General features: G+C 38.4%; 1 long non-coding RNA gene across 2 annotated transcripts; it reads right to left on the bottom strand.

The window, feature by feature from the left end:
* Nucleotides 1–6,080: 6,080 nt before the first annotated feature.
* On the bottom strand, nucleotides 6,081–12,965 carry LOC147653493 (uncharacterized). 2 transcript variants are annotated; one of them, XR_015286266.1, is made up of 2 exons: nucleotides 12,620–12,965; nucleotides 6,081–11,609 (listed from the first exon to the last, which is right to left on the bottom strand). It is a non-coding gene; the product is annotated as an uncharacterized LOC147653493 (long non-coding RNA). The 2 variants fall into 2 exon arrangements; XR_015286265.1 differs by having other exon boundaries at nucleotides 12,434–12,965.
* Between the last annotated feature and the right edge of the window lie 458 nt (nucleotides 12,966–13,423).

Below are 13,423 nucleotides of genomic sequence, written 5' to 3' on the forward strand. Positions count from 1 at the left end.
GTGCTACTTGCTGTAATAAAGGTTTAAGAGGGATTATTCTAGGAGATAACTGCTAGTTTATTCATGGATTTTAATGGGAGCTGGTCTGGGCCTGAAACAAGTATTACCTGAAAGCTTACCCAATGCAAGCATTACTTAAAATCTACAGAAAGATTGCTGGTTTCTCTGTGACTATGACAAGCTAACTACAAAGCATATGGAGATAAAGAACTAAAACACAAAATTACTCAATAAACAGTAACAATAAATCAGTAAGGTATACTTCTCATATTCTTTATACTGATATAAATTAAATACATGTTATACTAGTCTGTGTATCACAGATTATTTAAAATGTGCAACTTTGATATAGAAATGGGAAATTAGTTTGGCATTTCAAAAACTATACAAATAGAACTTATTTTTTCAAAATTAAGCTATAACTTCTTTTTGGGCAGGCATGTTTGAAAGGACTTCAAATACTGTGGAGAAGCTTTAAAATATATCAAAGCAACCCTGAACAGCTTCTTCACTCTCGTTAGCTAATAACTCCCTCTACCCACACTGATACCAATGCATATGTAAGCAATGATCCTATGACATGTCAGTACTGAATTAACCCTCATACCAGAACAGAAACACTCATCCTGAATAATATTCAGGTACTAATAGCAAAATAAAAGACCAAATTCTGTACCGTTATATCTGTGTCAGGAATCTAAGTGCTGAACAAGTGAAATTGATATTGTTCATTTATTAAATGACTTTGTCTCATCCAAAAAGCTGATGGGAATGTATATATGATTGGATTTCTAAAATTAATGCTGTAACCTACTTAGAAAAAATGCAGAGCAGGTAAGCAGAAGTAAGAACATAATCAAACAACAGAATTGTAGGCACTTCCTTTAGCAATTTATTTTTTGAATGACATGCTGTCTTCAGGTTTTTGAAATTGTTAGATGAGACAGGAGATTCATGTTGATACTTTGAATCCCTGTAATGTCTTTGAATTAAGTGTAGGGAATGAGACTAACTTTCAAAATTGAAGACTAAATTTGGCTAATATGTACTATAACCACAAAGTAGAAGAATGACATCTTTATTTAGAAGTTGTGATCAGTTGCAAACAAACACTAAAACATGAATGTCCTAATGAAGCAACAGGGGTTGTCCACTGCAGAATATTGAACCATACTGTTTGGCAGTACTTAAAGTACCTAAGTGTAGCAAGGGAGGGAGAATGATTGTTTTAAAACTAGGAAGATCTACATAAGCATAACAAAATAGCATTCACCACTGCCCTTTCCAACAAATGCAATAGAATTTTAAGGGGAGGTTATTCTTACCAGCAATAATTTTTTAACTTAGAGAGTTGCATCCACTGTAAGATAGAATTAGGGGACAGAGTCTTATATGGAAAATGTGATCACAAAATTAAAAAGATAAAGCAGAATGATTTGATAAAAGCACATGATGAATAAACAGTTTCAATTTTAGAGCAATAGAAGAGAACAATAAACAGCAGCTACAAAAGCTAGAGATTTTTAAATAAATAGACATAGATATAGACATATATTCAAGAAACCTAAAAGAGTTGGATGAGGTTTTTGATTTAACATGAATATAGATTTCCAATAAATCTAGGAAAACAAATGAAGTTCTAAAAGAATGGAAGAATGCAAAATCTCTGTGTTTCTAAGTGGTAAACAGGACAGCATGGACAGGCCTGTCAATCTGATATCAGTGCCAAACAATGAATGAAATACAGGCTAAAGTGATACACAGGGGAAGAGGAATGCAAACTGTGCATTTGCTGGGAGGGAATGGGCGTGAGACAAAAAAACTGAGTTGGAAAAGAGCCAGCACTTTTAGAAACCCCACAGGAATCAGGACAGATAACCAACCAAACAAAATTCTTGCTCAGGCATCAGTGCTAGGCTGTGATCAGAAGGAATGCATGTCTGTAGCTGTAGAGAGATGGCTAAAACATGGAAAAGGCTGTTTTAAGACTAACAAGAAGTCAAACACATTTAAAAAAATATCACAATATCTGCAATAATATTTATCACACTATCTGCAATATGTTTTGATAATAGTGGAGTCTTCTCTCTGTAGCAGACAACGTATAAGAGATTCCAAGGGATGACATGAGACAAATTCTGATTAAAGCACAGAGGAACAATTTTAGGCATAAGATTGTTCTGGACAGTGAGGATATTCTGGGATTATTTTTTACACACTACCATGGGTTCCCCATCATAATGAGTTTTTAAAGAATGTATGGATATTTTCCTAAGAATATACTAATATAAAATAAAAATTAATTCAGAAAAAAATGCATAGCCTACGTGGTGCAGGTGTTAAGGCTCCATGATCACAAAAGCCAGGTCTGACTTTCCAGTCTATGAGCAGTGTTGAGTTAAAATTGTCATCACCAGGTACTTAGATGCCCCAAAAAAATAAATGGGACCATATATAATATTCCTTATGGCTGCTCTTTCAGGCAATTTAAAAATTTAGGAACACTGCTGCATTTTATTTCATGAAGGAATATATATGCATAAACAGAAAAAAAAAAATCTAAAAGAAATGTGTTGTTGTTATTATTATGAATATTTGAGGTGTCTATGTCAACAGCAATTAGCACTTGCAAGCTGAGGACTCTGTTGTACCATGCACTGGGAAAAGAATGTTTCAGTTAGTTTCCAGTGAATCCTACAACACAATTTGAAGACAACAGTAATCTGTAGTCAGAGAACAGATGTTGTCATAGCTGTTGAAGGTACACATCCTACTGCTTGGAAACACTTCTCCACTAATTCATGTGGCATGCGTCACTTTACTACAGCATGGAAAAATTCTGGGTTCAAAGCTTAGCTGGATTCTGTTTTGTAATTATTCTCAGTCTTTTATTAATGTGCTAAAGTGAGTGGGAAAACACAAATACGAAATTACTGACAGCACATTTGCAAGTATTTAACGGTTCGTTTTGTTAAACAATAGTTTAAGATGTAAAATTTACAAGGTTTGGTAGTCCGCAAAATATCTGTGTAGCAGTAGTAATGTTGGTTTTGTATTCGACTTCTCTGTAAAATTGCAGATGAGAGGAAAACTTTGCAACTGAACAAAGGATCTAGCCTCTCTGGTAAAATAAAGCGGTGTTCCTCGCAAACTAAGATTACAGGTATTAAAGAAATTTACAATTATTTCATCCTCCCACCCCCCACCCCACCCCCCATTCCCCATTATCTTATCAGTTTTGAGTGAAGACTTGAGGGCTGATTGCAAAAATCTTCACTTGAACTAGCCTGAGCAACTTCTGTGTTCATCATTTCCTTAACTGCTTTTCACTGTCTTGTCCAAGGAAGACTTTGCAAGGCATAGCTGCATGGGCTATGATGTAATGAGATCTTATTAGTTAAACAAGACCAGACCTCAAGTTTAAGCAAAATAAATTCAGATAAAGTCTCTGCCCCTTGACCCAGCTGTTTTGCAGTCTTTGAACTGTAAAGAAACTTGGAATCTGGTCACAGATGCCAGTGTGAAAATTCCCCTGGCTGAAGGGAGACTGTCAAGCAGTGTAAAACCAGAGGAGCTGGTTCCCACTGCTTTCTGCCTTGTCCTGAAAAGCTTCTTAAGGGGAAAAAAAAGCTGAGAAATTCAAAGGGAAGATGAACTGTATCTTTATTGTGGTGATTTCTAGCCAGAATATGGTCCCATAGGAGCCAAAGCCAGCATCATAAATTACAATCATATAGAGCTAACAAACTTACTTTATATTGCAACTTCAGCTGAGGAGCAAAACAAGACGGGACAGAGCAGACTACGAAAGAAGAAACTGTAACTACATCTGGAAGACCATCTAGCATTTCCTCTGAGCACATTTTTGAAAAGGAGCAAATATGCCCTTCTATGGAGCTTTTTGCAAAATCTGCAATGTCCCCATAAAACCTACAATAATAAATATAATTACATATCTATGTAATATACATATATAAAAATTCAAATTTAAATTATAACACAGATATCATAAATAAATCTGAATAATGTTGAAGAAAATTAGGATTAAAAAATAGAAATAAAGCATCACATATCATGTATACAATATTTTTAGTAAGAAGTACTATCCTTTTCTGCCTGCTGAAGGCTTTTCTTCTCATTACTTAATGTTTTATTTGAGACAAGTTGGAGGGATAATGAATCAGTGATATCTTGAGATTATATACAGTGTCCTTACTTTAAAGATGGGACAGGATCTTCCTACTCAGTATACCTGTAAAATCTGTAATTTTGTACACCAGCTCAAATAGCATATTTGGCTAAATACTTTTCTTTTGACCAAATCTTACAGCTTAAGAGGTTTTTTAATAGAAATGTCAATTTTACATCTACTTTTCAATTAAAACTCATTATATCATTAACTTCTTTGGTTAAGAGGTGAGAAAGGGTGTTCTAAACAATAGCTGGGATTCAGGAGGACTAATCTTTGCTCTGACACTGTTGTTTTGCAACCTACTTTGCAGGACAAAATAAGTTTGAGGAGATTTAATTGGAATTTTTAGAAGTGCAAAGATAATTTAAAGCTATTTAGCCCAGTCTTTGTATATGTTCTCATAACACATGTATTATTACAGTATCGGTGATGGGTTAATGTAGAATAAAGGAAAAGCAATTCATCTTCACATAGCAAGTTCTTGAACTGTGGCATTCAATACCAGGATGATGTTGACTACCTTTACTTTGAAAGGTCTTTCTTATCAAGTTGTGCCTGAGATTTGTATCAATCTTACGGGAATGTTTTGAAAGAATCTTCTTCCATGGACTGAACATTAAGGCCCAGGTGATTTGCCAAAGCTGGGCTATCAGTGCTCAGATTTGAAAACAAGACATTGACTGGGGGAGTGGTCATTACCAACATCAGGTAATTAAATCCCTTGTAAACAGTACCGAGCTTACTTGGGCAAATATATTTAACATAACTAAATACCTAAGAACTAGCATTTCAGCCTGTAATTAAGAGAGTTCTGGGAATCAGTACTTCTCAAAAAGAGTTGAGGATCAGAGTTCATAGTCATTTGGGTATAATTTCCCAAATTGTGACACGGTGCACAAAATGTCTAATATGAGCTTAACAAATAGGTATCAGAGGAATAATGAATGAAGATAGGTGTCGAAAGTTATTATGTTACTGTTGTATTTAGCACTGATGAAATCATTACTGTAATATTTTGTCCAGAGTTGGGGTCCATGGTTCAGGAATATTGTTGAAGAAGTTCAGAGAGGAGTCACAAGCCTGACTTGGGAACTGTTAATCATGATTCAGGGTAAAAGATTCAAAGCGCTCAATCTGCTTAGTTTATCAGCTGAGAGTACTAAAGATTGATTTGGACCTAACCTCCAAGCTGTTACCATGGGGAATTATACAGATTTGATTGTGGACTCTTAAATCTATCAAAACCATGACATTAGCAATATAAGGAGATAAAATAGTAGGAAAATTTGGACAAAATGATTCTAGAAATAAAGATGTATATTTTTGCAAACTGAAGTGAGCAACTTCTTATGGCCTATGGTCTCAACAGAAATCTTTAAATATTTTTCTAAAAGATAGTTTGTAGCTCAAATAAGAATTAACGTAAGCAGCTCTATCAGCTTGCTTTATACAATAGCTTTCTAGTTTAATCATCTGCAAAATTTGAAAAAGACCAGATTGAAATACTGAACTCTGGGACCTTGCAGCCATCAAAATAGAGGCCTTCAAATATAAAATATATCAGTACAAAACCTGTGGGTCTAAGGAAGGAAGAGTCCTCACTAGTAGTATATTGTTCTCAGAACAAAACTTTTGGAGATACTACTTTATTAAATTTTCTTTAGAAAAAGAAAACCCAAACCAAAAAAAAATCCCCAAACCAGACATATTCCAAGAAACTCCAAAGTTACAGGTACAGCACTGGAAGTTGTTTTACAAACATTAGAGTTTGTTAAGTGTATGCTACTGTATAAAGTAATAACTCTGTAAGCAAAACTTGAGCCTTTCATATTACTTGCCAGCAAAAAGACCTCATAGACAACAATTAATGAGTCATGTAACTCAAAAATCCTGAGAATTAGTAACTTTTATTATTTGTGTTATAAAGAGAACAAATTGAGAGACAAAGTGATAAAGATCAAAAAGGAATTCTGGAAAGGAAACAATATTTTTGAGATGTCTTCCTGGGCATTAACCAATTTTTTTATTTTTTTTTTTTTTGCCAGGCAAGCTGTAAAGATGCTGGCAGGTGACATTCCTGTGCATGTGTTAGTATCAACTCAGTGCTGCTGTGTCCAATACGAGAAGACACACTGATGCTGAAAGTACCATCTCTTTCCAACAACACATAGAAAGTAAAGTCCTGAGCATTTACTCTGTAGTTTATCCCCACTGCACTCATGTAAGGGAGGGGTGATACTGACTTGGGTTTCTTCTCAAAATGCCAGTTTAGGGCATTAGTTTATTCTTACTTAAACTCCTTGAATTTCTCTATTGATGACATTTTTCATAATCTTTACAGAAAAAAGAAATCTGTACTATTATGACAGAAAAGGTTGTAGTATTAAATGAACTAAACTGCAGAGCAATATACCTTCCACTTTATACAAATTTTGTAAAGATCCCTGAAGGAAATCAATTAGGGGTGCATCACTGATTTGAAAAGGGTACAAATAAAAATAAATTCTTAAATTATATTTTTATGCAAAATTGTTCTGTTCCCGCAAATCTAAAATACAATTTTATGCCTTTTTTTAGAAAATTTAAGAATTGCCTTCATGTTATAAAATGTCCATTCTTATGGTTATGTTATGTTATGTTTGGAAGACAAATTTCAAGATAAATTGTGAAAATGACACAAGGAACTAATCAACAATCAACTTCCTGCACTTAAAACAGTTTTTCTTTACAAGAAAAAACCCAAGTCTCATCTGTTACTAGCACTGAACAAAATCAACATAAAATGAACCAACAGTATTTTGGCCTTTGATCCCTTGGATGCTTTATGACAGAGGTCAGAAAGCATGTAATTATTATTTGATATCAAGACAGCTCGAACTAACCTCATATTCCTAAGGCAGTGAGTGCCTTCATCGCAAGTCAAAATCTGCTTGTGTGGAATAAATAACCTTACTGATGGAAAAAAATCCCTTTCCTCTCAGTTTAATCTGGGCTTTTGAAAATTTCTTAGTAGTTCAGAAATGGAAAAAACATCATACTGAAATTCACCAGATCACAGGCATTTCCTGTTTGTTTCTGAAAGCTGTAGTTACGATTTTTAAATCACATCATCACTTAAGTTCTGGCTACTTTTAATTGTCGACTTCCTCATTCCTTTTGCTCCTCTTCATCAATGGAGGTCAGCTCAAGATGGCTCTATGTTTTGGCTGCTGAGGCTCAGGAAAATTTGTAAGGCCTTTAATTCTGACATTTCATTTCTGACATTGATATGAAACAGCCTACATTTGATGAGCTTTAGAAAACACATAAGAGAAAAGTACACACTTGGATTTTCTTTTCTCCAATAGGCAGTATTGAATAAGTCTGGGCTTTGGTTTTTTTACCTCCTTGAACAGAAAATTTCCAGGAATATCAGTGCTTCCTTTTTTTCTTTTAAACATTTTAAAAGTTTTTCCTGTAAATTGCCCAGCAGGAATGATGGGCACATCATGATTAAAACACCTTATTTTTATGTATACAGCAGACAATCATTTGCAGTAGGCACCGTACATATATATTGTGAAAAACAGGCACACAATAGAAGTTCCTTCACAAAAGAAATGTACTTTTCCAAAAGAGTGATGTACCTGAAATACCAAGTAACAAAAATATAGCAGCTAGACTAAGAACGTCAGAACCAGGTCACACAGAACCATGACCAATAATTCAGCATCTTGAGTACAAGAACAAGAAAAGAAGACAATACATAAGCTTTATAATGAAAAACATAACAGAATAAACAGAGAAGTTTCTTTAACTGGCAACACTTGGAGCTGAAAGACAGCTGAAAGGAAGATGGGCTGGGTTTTGTGCACGCCCTCACAGGATTAGGTAGCTCATAGAATGGACTGTGTTTGAAAAAAGTTATGTGTAACTGCTGCCCAAGCAGATGGCAGGTCCTGTTTTCAGGCAGCCTTTGCACTGCTTTCCCCACCACTGAAATGAAAAACTAACAATAAACATAAATTTGAGAATCAGGAGGTTTTTTCCTAGTAGCACGCCACTTTTACTCTGATCAATGTCTTCATGGTAGATTTAAGCTCTGTTACAATCCAATGTGGCCAAAGACTTCTTTGCTGCACTCCAATTTTTACTCATTTATCACTATGCCTTAATTGTGCAGCATGATTATTCCTCTGCTTTTTTAATTTTGGACTCATACAACAATAAAAATGACTGTTCAGGTTTCTGAGTACTTGGCCAGAATTTTATAGACAGATATTGTATTAGATACTCCCACGATGAGCACAATCAGCTCAATGGCCTTGTGTCCAGCTGGATGCTGTAAACTAGACCTGGAGCTCAAGGCAGCGTGTAAGCTGAGTAAGCTCCCACACAGACCAGAGCCTTGAGCTAGCAGGGCAGCACAGGTGTACCCAGAAGCGAGGTGCTGTGCAGTCAGGGCCACACTGAAACAACCCTTCTGTTTTCTGAAAATTCTGCATTTGTCACTGCCTTGGCATTTGAAATAGATTCCTAGGATCTGAGGAAGGTTCCTATTGCCTTTCTGCTCTGCACACAAGCATAGAAAATAGGGACCCATAAGACTAGACCCATCTAGTTCACAAAAATCCAGGCTACAAGGCACTGACTATGAATCATACATCTAGTAACTTGTCTAGTGCATGGGCAATAAAGTCCTGCAGAAGTGAGCAAGCAAAGTTCACCATTTTCATAACTGAGGCAGCAAAAAGTTAAATTTTCTGAAATATTGAAAGCTTAGTTCCACTGATTTAGATGAATACTTCTGGCACTGGGGTCATCATGCTTCATGACTCAGTGTTCCCTCTTCATAACAAAGAAAGAGTGAGACAATGTACAGTATGGCAGAGGATCAGGTATCAATCTCATGCAGAGCTATGAAATTACATAATTTGATATATATATTTCCTTATGTAATGAAACTATATAGTCAAGCTATGCAAATTATGGTATATTATAAAGTTTATTTTAATCAGAATGAATGAAAAATAAAAAAGGACAGGATTTCTGAAAAAATCTACCATCACTATTACCTAGACAAGATAGCTCTCTTTTAAACAAAGTCCACCTTTGGCACACTAGTATAAATTAGGGTAAAAGCCCCTGAAAATATTAGACATACTAATAGAATCTGCTGCAAAATACAGTAAAATATGACTTAGAGTCATGGGAGACTGCAGCAATAGCAGTCCTTTGATACACATTACATATTCTAAGCAGGCTAACATTAATTGGTGCAACTTCTTGAGTTCCCACAAATTTTCAGAAGGATGTTTGAAAATTCTTTATTCTGCTATGCAAGCTATGATAAAAAAGAAAAATAATAGTAAGAAATGTGTACACATTCTGTATTTGAGTCTGTGTAATGGTACATCTCAATGCACAGTGTGTGTGATGCACAAGAAGCACATGGCTTCATGCCAGATTTATGTTCTCTTGGAATTGGGGCTGACCTGAACATCAGGTTAAAATAATTTGTCCTTTATGGAAGTTGCATTTGGTCTAGCTACAAGTAAAAATTAAAATAAGGGAAGCACTGCTTTCTGAACAAAATATGCTGGACTCATCTTTATCTATCTCCTTAATAAATATTTTCTTGGTAATCTAGGTTGCAAATACCTGAGAATGTCAGATGACCTCAGGCTTCTCTAAAGAGGTAAACCCTGGGGCAGGCAATGTCTCATGATTGGAATAAGTAATCACCTGAAAGACCAATGTAAAAAGAAATCTATTGACTTCAGGGAATTTTAGATGAGACTCTGGAAGAACTTGGGGGTAGAACTCCTCTTGCACATCACTTCATTCATCTGCTCAGCAACTACAACTACCTACACATTTTGTGACAAGTGAGAGTCTGTCAAGTAACTCCCACAGCATTTTCCCCTTTCATCCTGTAAACTCCTTCATTAGTGATAAGCCTTTGTGCCCTGGCATCCACGTACCAGCTGAAGGGAGGAACCTGTTTGTAAACCAGATGCTTTGACATAGTTGGAACGTGGAAGGGAGGCAGCAGTACTTGGCAAACAAACTTGTAATAAGTGCACTTTGCTTGAAATGTTTATCATTTGTTCTTGAAAAATATGCTGAGAAGATGGGCACTAGACATCCTGATCAACTTTGAAGTTCAAGTTTGAAGGTGGGGATCCTGAATACCTCCCAAAGAACATTTGAAAAAAACAGCCTGGGGCTCTATAAAGTAAAAAATGTGCTTGAGGAGAGGGGGCAGAGAATGCTACTAAATCCCATTGTCATGCCGTCTTGCAGAGAAATTACCAAAGTCCAGAGAAAGGCAGCTTCATTTATGAAGCAACAGGTTCATATGAAGCCCTCCTAATTTGCTGGTAGATTTTTAATGGCAAACACACAGGTATAACCAAACATCCCTTCCATGTGAATACTTTCAAGCCAGCAATGCACTCAAAAATTAGGCAAAATTTGTAAGCAGAAGTCTCATGTTCTGCCTCTTGCTCTCTTAAAATTTGACAAATAAAGAAGGAGTTACTTTGCTCAGCTGAGATGTATGTGATGCCTACTTATGAGGCACAAAATGCAATGACCAAGGAAAGATCAGCATCTGGAGGTCCTCCAGGAGTCTGATCAAGAAGAAAAAAAATTTCAGGTGCTCAAAATGTGAAGACCTGAAGGTTTCTTCCCTTTGACAGTCCCATTGTTCTGTGGACAGAGAAGAACTGCAGGTATGGAGGGTAACCTGAACAATTTTCTGAAATAAGGCTCAGCAAACTTACTGACATTTAGAATTTGGCTAAATAAAAAAAAGGCGAAAGGCATGGCACTTTTATAGCTTTTATCTTTATGAACAAAGGAATTCAGCTCAATGCAGATCTCAAGCTAGCAGGGAATGCTAATACATGAAGGGGAGTTGAGGGAAGTTCAACACCCTCAGGAATATTACATCCAGCTCACCTCCTATCAACTCCATTTCTTTTCCCTCTGCATCTACCTTTACTTCTTTGCACTCTTTTAATGGCAGAAGTCCTGCCTTTCCTTTAGGTCTGCAATGATCAGCGTGAACCAGAAAGGACAGAGAGACATGGAGCTTGTATAGCAAGTGGCTATCCAGACAGGAGGTACCCCCTCACAAGAAATGTGGTTGGTTGTGCAGGAATCTGTCTTTGGAGATACTGTGAAACTCTGGAGGCAGGTGGAAGGCAGGAACCTGGCATGAGCAAGGTGAGTTGGCTGAGGCTGACTTGGTGGGCAAAGCAATAAAGGCATCCAGAGGGCTTCTCTTGTAAAGTAACTGGCAGGATCTGGGGTAGAGCAAGGTTGGAAGGCTGGAGTGAGACAGGTTACCTGGACCTTGAAACGAAGTTTCATCAAGGAGAAACAGACTCTTGTATTCCATGCATTGTCAGTGTAGCTGAAGGCTGGGGACCTAAAATCCGACAGAAAAAGTAAAGACCTGAACTGCAGTGACTTGGGAATCACTGCCTTAGAGTCTAGGTTGAAAGATAGGTAAGATGCAAAGAGCCAAAGAAAAGGATACCTGGGGATTAACAGTTGCATAAAAAGCAAAATAATAATATCTCAAAAATTTTCTGTGTTAAATTAAGCATATGACTAGTTTCAGTGATACCTAGTGGGACTACATGAGTAAAAATAAATACACAAGATAGAAACCTAAAATAGGAAATGGAGCATAAAACTGGGAGGAATGAATACAGAATAGAAATGACTGAGGAAAACAAAAGTGCAGAGAAAAAAGACCAAACATAATTTTTAAAGGAAACAAATTAGATGCAGAAAAAGAAAAGACACTTTATTGATTATTTTCTGTTGATGTTTTAAATACACAAAAACATATTTGATACTGATAATGCTTTTAAAGTCTCAACTTAGAATATGTTAAAGAGAGTATATTCAGCTTCCTTGGATTAGTAAACCAGTAAGATTTGCATTTAAAATAAGTGTCCAGATCGTGCACCCTCTCAGGCAGGGTTAAACCAAACCAGAAAAAATGGCAGGGTCAGGGCCAAGGCAGCTGCCTGCACGCCTGTTATGTCTGTCATTGTTTGTTTTGTCTTTCTGGACTTGTAAGCCCTTCGGGCCTGGAGCACTCCCCATGGGGCCTGGCCAACCTCCACTGCCTTTGGTGGGCACCGAAGAAGGCTTTGTTTGCCCAGCGTTTGGCTCAGGGGAGTTCGGGCCTGGCTGAGACTTTTTAAGGTCTAGATGTAATAGCAGCAAAATATCACATACATTCACTGAGATATGGCTGCGCTTGAATGCTTTTTCTGATATTGTGACTCTGTGCAGCCATGAAGTTGCATCCATGTAGAGCAAGACAGTATTGGGTTCTTTTGACACCATTATGATTGGTGTGATTGCAATTTCACCCAGGACAGGTGAAAAGGCAGTTTAAAATCTGCTTTTAAAAGCACGTACGCTTATTTTCTCTCAGTTGTGGTGACAGAAGCTCTGCTGGCACTGACACCATGGAGCAACACCCAGAGGAGGGTGTCCAGCGATTCTTTTGGTGGACGCAGATGAATTGCTGTCCTGTTTCCACGCACCAAGAAAAAGTATTACAAGGGCAGAGAAGAGCTATAAAAGGTGCAAGAGAAACTCTGCCAACACACCCACACCCTGGAGCTGGTAACCGCTCCATTCACACCTGACAGCGCAGTGAACGCGCTTCGCCAGCAGTACCCTTCAGATAGCTCTTCCCTTCGTTCAGTGACCTGCACACGGGTTAGGGTTAGGGTGGAGCAGGGGTGCGACCCGCGACGCTCCAAGCCCTCAGCGCCGCTCCGGGCCCTCAGCGCCGCTCCAAGCCCTCAGCGCCGCTCCGGGCCCTCAGCGCCGCTCTCGGCCCTCAGCGCCGCTCTCGGCCCTCAGCGCCGCTCCAAGCCCTCAGCGCCGCTCCGGGCCCTCAGCGCCGCTCCGAGCCCTCAGCGCCGCTCCCGGCCCCCAGCGCGGCTCCGGGCCCTCAGCACCACTCCCGGCCCTCAGCGCTCCGCCGAGCCCGCGGCGCGGCGCGGGCCCGGCTGCGCCGGGCAGCGCGGGCAGCGCGGCGCTCTGGTGCCCCCGCGTGGCCGGCGGCGGAGCAGGGAGGGCGAGAGGGCGAGAGCCGCCCCGGGCCCTCTCCCGGGTTCATGAGTCCGCACCCTGTCAGCGCGGCGGGGGGATGTATCCAGGCTGAACCTGAGAGAGGAGTGCAGGGAAACGTCCCGGGATTCAACGACGCTT

This window comes from Cyanistes caeruleus, chromosome 4 (assembly GCF_971803275.1).
Source record: "Cyanistes caeruleus chromosome 4, bCyaCae1.hap1.1, whole genome shotgun sequence".
Classification (NCBI taxonomy): Eukaryota; Metazoa; Chordata; class Aves; order Passeriformes; family Paridae; genus Cyanistes; species Cyanistes caeruleus.